Source organism: Trichosurus vulpecula, chromosome 1, assembly GCF_011100635.1.
Source record: "Trichosurus vulpecula isolate mTriVul1 chromosome 1, mTriVul1.pri, whole genome shotgun sequence".
NCBI lineage: Eukaryota > Metazoa > Chordata > Mammalia > Diprotodontia > Phalangeridae > Trichosurus > Trichosurus vulpecula.
The window spans coordinates 199,084,231-199,093,387 of NC_050573.1; positions in this window are offsets into that span (position 1 = coordinate 199,084,231).

The window sequence follows — 9,157 nt, forward strand, 5'->3', positions numbered from 1 at the left end:
CGAGGGGTCTGGTAACTGCTCACGTATTCAGGGCGCTAGGGCCCCCTCCGCCCGGCTTCCGGTCTGGATCGTCCACGCCGCTCAGGCTGGGCTCTGCTCCACTCCGTTCCCAGCTCCCAGCTCCCAGCTCCCAGCTCCGTGTGGAATAGAGCTCACCCAGAGACCATCCGGGCTGTCCTGGGCTGGAGCCCTGCTTCCCTCTGCTGTTCTGTGGGTTCTGCCATTCTAGAATTGGTTCAGAGCCATTTTTATAGGTTTTTGGAGGGACTCGGGTACGGAGCTCACTCTAGTCCGTGCTTACCAGCCGCCATCTTGGCTCCGCCCCCCCTAGTCTATTTTTTAAGGTGTTACTTTCTTCAGTAATTTTTGGGTCTCCTTTAGCAAGTCATTGACTTGTTTTTCATGGTTTTCTCACATCACTCTTATTTCTCTTCCCAATTTTTCCTCTACTTCTCTTACTTGCTTTTCCAAATCCTTTTTGAGTTCTTCCATGGCCTGAGATCAATAGATATTTTTCTTGGAGGCTTTTGATGCTGGCTCTTTGACTTTGTTGACTTCTTCTGGCTGTATGTTTTGGTCTTGTCACCAAAAAAAGATTCCAAAGAATCTAAGAGTGTTTTCATTGCCTATTCATGTTCCCAGCCAACTACTTGATCCTTGAGCTTTTTGTCAGGGTATGACTGCTTGTAGAGTAGAGAGTACTTTGTCCCAAGCTTGAGGGGCTGCACTGCTATTTTCAGAGCTACTTCTACACAGCAACCTCTGCCACACCAGTGCTCCTCCCCCAAGAACTGCTAACCAGGATTGTGGACCAGATCAAGGCAGGGCAAAGCAGGCTTTGTACCCCGGCTCTAATCCTCTACTTAATTCCTCCCACCAGATGGACCTGGGGTCAGAGGCAAATGCAGCTGTAGCTCTGGAAGCAGCCTCAGAGCTGCACCACCTCTGCTGTACCCTGGGCAGTGGCTGACCAAGAACTCCTTTCATTCTATCCCAGCAGCTTTTCCCACTAACCTTCTCTGTTATCTTTGGCGTTTGTGGGTTGAGAAGTCTGGTAACTGCCACAGCTCACTGATTCAGGGCACTATGCTTATTCTACCCAGCTCCTGGTCTGGTTGGTCCTGGCGTGGCCCACGCTAGGCTCTTCTCTGCTCCACTCCCAGCTCCATGCAATAGACCCTTCCCAGTGACCATCCAGACTGTCCTGGGCTGGAGTCCTGCTTCCCTTTGCTATTTCGTGGGTTCTGCAGCTCTAGAATTTGTTCAGAGCCATTTTTATAGGTGTTTAGAGGGACCTGGGTGGGGAGCTTAAGCAAGTCCCTGCTTTCCAGCTGCCATCTTAGCTCCGCCCCCTGGATTCCTATTAAATATGAATATAAAGCAATGGCTGATAGTTGCAAAACATTAAAACTTAAGCTTTCTAGTGACCACTTGTTAGTGTTGCTGTAGAAAGGATTCCTGTTCGGTACCAGTTAGAATAGACGACTTCTGAGGTTTTTCTAATTGTTAGATTCTGCAACTAAATAACCATGGTCCTTTCAAATCATTCCCTATAGATTTTATGTATATTCTAGTGATGCTGTCATTGCCCAAAACTTTTTTTTAAACTCAAGGTTTTTTTTTAATTGTCATCAGGAACAGTTTCTAATCCACAAAAGAAAAAAAGAGACTTTATATTAGTGGTCAAACTATTCTTGGCTAACTGCCATAGATTTTACACAGTGTATTATATTGAGTTTTATAAGAAAATTCTCAAGCTATTGAATCTAAAAAGATATTTATACTACTTGAATAGTCTCCCTGGCCACCACCCTTTTATATGTCCTATCTCCCCCCACCTCCTCTATTAGAATGTAAGTTTCTTGAGTTCAGGGACAATCTCACCTTTGTGTTTGAGTCACCACTGCCTAGAAGAGTACCTGACACATTGCAGTATTTAATAAGTGTTATTTCATTTATTTTATTCACCACATCAAGGTACGTAACTTGAATTCACTAGAAAACAGAGCTAGGGGATCCTATTGAAAGCCCTTCTTTATACAGGTCTTATTCAGTTGAGTCATCTTGGGACAAATATTGTTTAAATGCTGGCAAATTGGCTGTGTGCCCAGATTTCAAATGTTGATGACCTTGTCTTATCTCCTGATATTCTGTAGGGCTTGTAAATCATGAGGATGACATTCTTCAAGAAATAGGCCCAGCTCTGAAGATCACGTAGGAGTTTAGAGATCAGTACAAGATCTTAAAACAGTTGTAGAACTGTATCCTGGTGATTTAAGCTAGGTTTATTCAATTCAATTCCAGTCACTAGGGATTTAAAGGTGAAATGTGCTTGTTCTTGGGTAGTTTATAATCCTACATAAAAAGTATGCACCAATAATTATAATCCAAATTAGAATAATGTAGAAAGGACAAACCCACACAGAATGCTATTCAAACCCTGTTTGCCTCAGTTTCCTCATCTGTAAAATGAGCTGGAGAAGGAAATGGCAAACCACTCCCGTATCTTTGCCAAGAAAACCCCAAATGAGGTCACAGAGAATTGGCACAGCTGAAATAGCTAGGACTACAACAATAAAAGTTCTTTTAATGATTCCATGCTTTTCTCTGAAGCAAAGCACCATCATTTTAATACCCTTTGATTCTTCCATTGATATTATATGATCTCATGTCACAGATTACTACTATTTCTGAAGAATACAAGTAGAGGATTACCAAAAAGGCCAAGGGGAGGTACATTACTGTGCAGGCTCAAGTGCACTGCAAACAAGAATTTAAGAAGGATGACTAGTATAAAGGATGCCATTAGTGCAATGTTTAATAGAGAAAAGAAGACGATATGCTCTTGTGGTGAGAGCAATGGAGAGGCTGCTGTAGGATCCATTAGTATCTATTCAATTTCAAAAGAATGTGAGGAAGATCCTTTGTATACTGAGTGGACTCTCTATTGCAACCTTATGGGAAATGTGAATGAATCTCATAGGATGGGAAAGGTTATAATCTACATCACTGGAAATCACATTAGTGAGACCACAGGTACTTTTGAGATGTGGTTTTTATCAGCAATGTTTTATACAAAGATCCCCACCCCCCAAATCTATACTCCCTCTTCTAATTTTAGATGTTCCATCATTCCTTTACCAAGGAAAGGGAACTGTTGTTTATAAAAATGTCAGTAAATATTTTGAATATATTTTCCTCCGACGAGTTCTTATACTTTGTTTTCAATTAATGTGTTTATGTTTCTTATTACCTTTTATGAGGTCATAAGCTCCTTTAGGGTAGAAACCAAGCCCTATTCACATGCATCTCATGTAGGGGCCTATTGAACGGTAGGGATTACATTGATTAGGAATCACTTCTATTTTCCTATCATGTGTAATTATTGCTGTTAGAAGTACCCTGTGTTTTTAACATGTATCCTGGTGTTTAATGACAAGCATACTGCCAAAATATTGCAGAGTTAAGAGGGGAATACATACATGCACAATATATACATAGAACATATGTATGTGTATATGTATATACATATGTGTGTATGTTTCTATATCTATATCTACCTATCTGTATTTTGCTTTTGAGAATGAAGTAACAATACTATTACTAAGGCTATTTTATATAAATAACAAGATAATTATTTGTTTCTCTTTATAAAGAAATTTGAAATTTTCAAAGCATTTTATAGGAACTAAGCTCAGTTCTCATTTTGTAAAAAGGCATATGGATTAATTTTACCAAATATCTCATAATAATATGACTAACTATTTAAGATTCAGCTAAAATGCCATTTCCAAATCAACTTGCCTTATCCCTGCCAATTATTTCTAACTCCTCTAGAAACTACACTGCATTTATTTTGTATGTGTTTTCAGTGTTTTCTACTTACTTTGTACATATGCAACATAGAATGTGAACTCCTTGAGAGCAGAGACAATTTTCATTTTTCCCCTATGTATCCCAGCACCTAGCATAATGTCTGGCATATGGTAGACATTTGCTTAATAAATGTTTATTGAATTAAATTGACCAAATTTATAGTTGTCCTATTAATTTTTTAATTGAATAAGGTCAATATTCTCCATTATTAAATGAGCCAACAGAGCAAAGACCAATATGATTTCTGGATTAAAGAATCTCAGCTAAAATTTATTCTGTGCCATTATTAGGACATCAAAATTTTTTCACCAAATGTGTGAGATTTTGCTTTATAAGACTGAGGCCATTATTTTCTGTTTTTTCAATCACAGTTCAATGTGGTAATATGAGAGAGACTAATAAGCTTGAAAAAGAATGAGAAGTTCTTTAGTTCTCTATTTCAAGAGCATTTGTAAGACTGGTCTCCAACTTGGTTAAAAAAAATCCATTTATGAAGGAATGAATCAATAGATAACAGCCAAGGTAATTTTAAATAGGCAGGTGACAGGTTGTTAATTCACCCCCTGCTCTCTTTTGGAAGTTGTCTGATAAAATGAGCCTCATGATTATGACTTTGATGTGCTTGGTGTTCAAAAACAATAAGGTTTCAGGACCAAATAGCATCCTTGCTAGCAGTTGGCTGAGATATCAAGAACAAGAAGAAGAATTTCTGAGACCTTATTGGTGAACATATGGCAGACTCTGATTTCCTTACTAAATCAGATGATATTACTAGAACTGGGTCATTATGCACACATTGTAATCTATCGTTAAGCCCAACAAAGTAATATTTAGCTAGTGCTTTAATTGTGCTACTGGGATTTATCTCTGCTTTTCAGAGGAAAAAAAAAGTCAAGTGGGAGGGAACGGGGAGACAAAGCAGTGAATTTTCCATTTTAATAAAAGAGATTGTCATTTTTGACAAATGATGTTGCAGAGCAGAATATATACCTATTCTGATAAGCCTTCCACAATGAAGCTATGTGATAGTGCCTTTTAAAGGCTCTGAGCTCATCGTCTGATGTATATGAGAATATATTTCTTTGAGAATGGTAGCTTTGTGGTCAGGGACTGGGGTTTTCACATAAGAATGGTACATATAGAGGATTATGTGTAAATGTGTATTTAATGAGGTTGAACCCTAGAACACTTTAAAAATATAAAGCAGACATGTATTTCAAGTCCTTCACTTATTGAGACCTCTTTTCAGCTACCCTTCCCTTCACTCCTATATTCCTGTCCTTCATCATCCATAATAACACTGCGTCCCCTTTCTTTGTGAACTGTGACCAATGTATTATAAACTCATTGCCAGCCTCTATCAATTTTGTTCTGGTATCTGCAACAGTGACTCAAGCCAATAATGTATTAGGTTGATATACGCTCAGTCATAGCCATTCATATAGGCCTGTATGAACCCTGGTGAGTGGGGTGGTATCGCACAAAGAAGCCAGTACTTACTTGGGGAGCATTCCCATTGGCTCTTAAACCTGTTCTATTCCCACTGATATTGTAACACTGGTCCATACAGAAAGACAATTAACATCTTAGCCTAAAAAAGGGAGGATCTCTTGCAATGCCAGGCCATATGGCAATAATTAATTACATCTAAAATACATCTTTCCTTAGGTTGAATTAATGCTGAGTGGAAGCTCTAGGGTAGATAGTTTGAAGTCTCAGCTTTTTCTTTTTTAAAGTTCTTCACAGATGGTTCTGAAGATCCATGTAGATGATGGATATAGGGTAGTGCCCAATAGGCAGAAGTCAAAGTGAAAGTAAAGGTGTGTGAGACAAACAGTAGGTCTGCCACCCCAAACCTGTTAGACACACATCTTTTTTTGAAATGTGTTAAAAGAAACCATTCAGACATATCCCGTATCTGTCTCCAACAGCTGGAGATAAAGAACCCTGTTTTCTTTTCTGTCAGGGTTAATAAAACAAGCAACTTATTAAATAGCATTTTGGCAAACACAATGGATAATGAATCCCATTCTATAGTTAAAGACTTTTAACAATTAAAAAGATTTATGAGCCGAACACTGCAACACATGAGTGCCTAAGGAGTGAACCAGCTCCTGTGCAGCCAATCACTGTGAATGAAGAACAGGGCGATATGATGACATCTAGCACTTGTCTGAGTCAGACATGTTGAAACAAATATGAGGAAGGTCTTTCAAGGGACAAAGTTTGGAAGGTAACTCACCCAAAGCCTATTAGTCTGAAAATTCAGATTTCCAACTCCAAGTTCAATCTGAAATGTATGTCAGATGCCATGGTCCCATTGCCCATTGTTCTTCATCTGCTACAGTACATGTCCAGTGTCTGGCATGTCAATCATTTGATTCAATGGCTGTTTGCTTGGGAAGCTGCTGATGGTGAGAGGTTGGAAAGAGTGGGGGCTGATGGAGCTTTATCACAGTACCTCATTAAGGGGATTCTCATTCATATTCAGTAAGGAATTGTTGATGCTGACAGATATGTCTTTGTTAGATTAGAAAAAAAAAGTCTTAAAAAACCCTAACACTTAATATGTTTACATATTGTTGTTGAATGAAAGAATCCCATTTTAGGGGAGGGAGAGAGAGAGAGAGACAGAGACAGAGACAGAGAGAGAGACAGAGACAGACAGAGAGACAGACAGAGACACAGAGAGACACAGAGAGACAGATAGAGAACACAAAGAGAGAGAAAAGAGAGAGGGAGAGAACAGAGAGATCAAGAAGAGAAAAGAACAGAGAGAAAGGAGAGAGATAGAGAGAGACAGAGACAGAAAGAGAGAGCAGATAGAGACAGAGAGACACAGGGGAAAGAGACAGAGACAGAGAGAGAGAAAGGGCAGGCATTGGGAAAATAGAAAAGAAAAAAATACATTTGCAACTACTCTTTTTTAGAGGAATGAGTAGAAAGATATACTTCTTTAGATAGATTAGATAGATTCAATATGGAGTCCAGAAACTATTTTTTTTTACCTCTTAGAAGTGTCAAGTAAAGATATTAATGTTTTTAAAAAAGAAAATATGATACTAATTGATGTAAGTTTTGAAATTTTGTAAAGGACATCCATGCTAATATTTGTGTTTTCTGCTTTATTCACACAAAGGAACTCACCAAGTGAAACACAAATATCCACAGGGAAAGTTCTTATCCATTTATTGCTGGCAAATGCATATTATCAAGTCTTGGTTTAAGTGATTATAAAATGCTGCTTGGGTTCTCTAAAGTGGCATGAGAAACTGCCTTTCTTAACTGTCTTCCCATCTGTTGGGAATGATTTAGTTGCAGAAGGCAGGGAAATTTACTCAGTGACCTCAGAGCTTCTTTCTCACTTCTGATTTGAGGAAAGGCAGAAGCTGTTTACATTAGGCTCTTTGACTGGGTTCTTCCTAGTTGGCAAAGTAGTCCCTTGTTGACTTTGTCCTATGATTATCGTGAAAGTTTTGTGTAGAGCAGAGGTGGACAAGCCTCAGCACTCAGCCATATGTAGATTTCAAAAAGTCCAATTGTCTGGGTAAGTTACTCCAGTGAGCTAAAATAGCTAGTGTACTAAAAAACACCTCTGTGGCCAGGAAGGTTTGGAACAGAGCCTTGCTGCTGGGAGAGTCTGCTTCTAAAGGAATCAATTAGCAATGCAAAGCAAATCCCAGACTTTTTAGTAGCTTACTTAATAGCCATCAATCTCTTCTTCAGATCAGTCAAACCAAAATTAAATCAAATCAACAATTATTTGTGTGAATGTGTGTATGTGTGTATGCACACAGAAACATATACATATGTATATTGCATATATTATATACATACATGTATACATATTTGTATAAATGTGTATATATGTATATATATTCACTGAGATAAGCTTTTCTCGCTTTCTATTTTTATAAACTGAAAGTTTAACCAATTTGTATGATATTGCTAAATCATATCCCCCTGCAACTGTACTCCACCCCACACCCTAGACTTCTATATTCCAGACCAATGTAACAATGCATCATGTCCTGTGAGGTGTGGAAGATCCTTCTATCAAGGCAGATCACCACTCTGTCTATAATTTATAGTTTTAAGGAATTGCCTGAGATTCAAACATATTAAGTGATTTGTCCAGGGTCACCTGTATAAGTCTGAGGTGGGATTTGAACACAGATGTTCAGAACTCTGAGTCTACCACACACAATGTATTAGGCTTTCCTGCCTAGAGATACCTTCACTTCCCCCTAATTTATATTCTTATTAAATTTGATACTAGAAGTATTGTAAGAAACCCTCCTTTGTCTTGTAAGCTGTCTTACATGTCTGCCTTCCTTCCTTCCTTCCTTTCTTTCTTTCTTTCTTTCTTTCTTTCTTTCTTTCTTTCTTTCTTTCTTTCTTTCTTTCTTTCTTTCTTTCTTTTCTTTCCTTCCTTCCTTCCTTTCTTTGTTTCTTTGTTTCTTTCTTCCTACCTTCCTTCCTTCCTTTCTTTCCTTCCTTCCTTCTTTCTTTCTGTCTTTCTTTCTTTCTTTCTTGGCAATAAGATTAAGTGACTTGCCTAGGGTCACACAGCTAATAAGTATCTGACCACCACATAATTCAGAATTTGTAGATCATTTGCTTTGATATACAGCCAGATCAGGGACTGTTTTTCTATATTTAAACTAAAATGTGAGCCTATTTAACTTCTTCCATTGGTAATCTTCACAGGTAGCTTCTTCTGCATAGAGATTAGAATATTTTTCATGATGTGAATAGCTGATTCTACTTCAATCTATATTTAATTAAGTGAAATAGATCTGATTTCCTTGTGCACCACCATTCAGGAAGCAACAGGTTGCCAGGTTTGGAAACTATCTACAGTACTGTAAGTTAAAGTACTTTAGCCCATTTCTAAAACTTTAGAGTCATTATGTTGGGTATATCGCTTGTTAGGGCTACTTAGTAAATTGCATTCTGTGCTCCTAGGCTTCTTTTGTGCATGAACAGTTGTGCTGAAAAAAAAATCCACATTTACCAAAGTCATCTCCTTAAAAAGGAAATCTCATAGTGACGTGTTAATAGCATTGTTTTATATGGCACAGCAAATTTAGCCTATCCCTAAAGGCATAACAAATTTTGATATATTCTACCTCTCTTTGATGATGCTTATCTGTTTGGTATTTAATTTGCAACTTGTTATCCATTACTCATGCTGCTTGCCAATTTCTGTTCTTTCTTCATCCTGTCAAACTATTTTTTACTGGAATATGCCTGCAAAAGGCAGGTGCAGCTTAATATA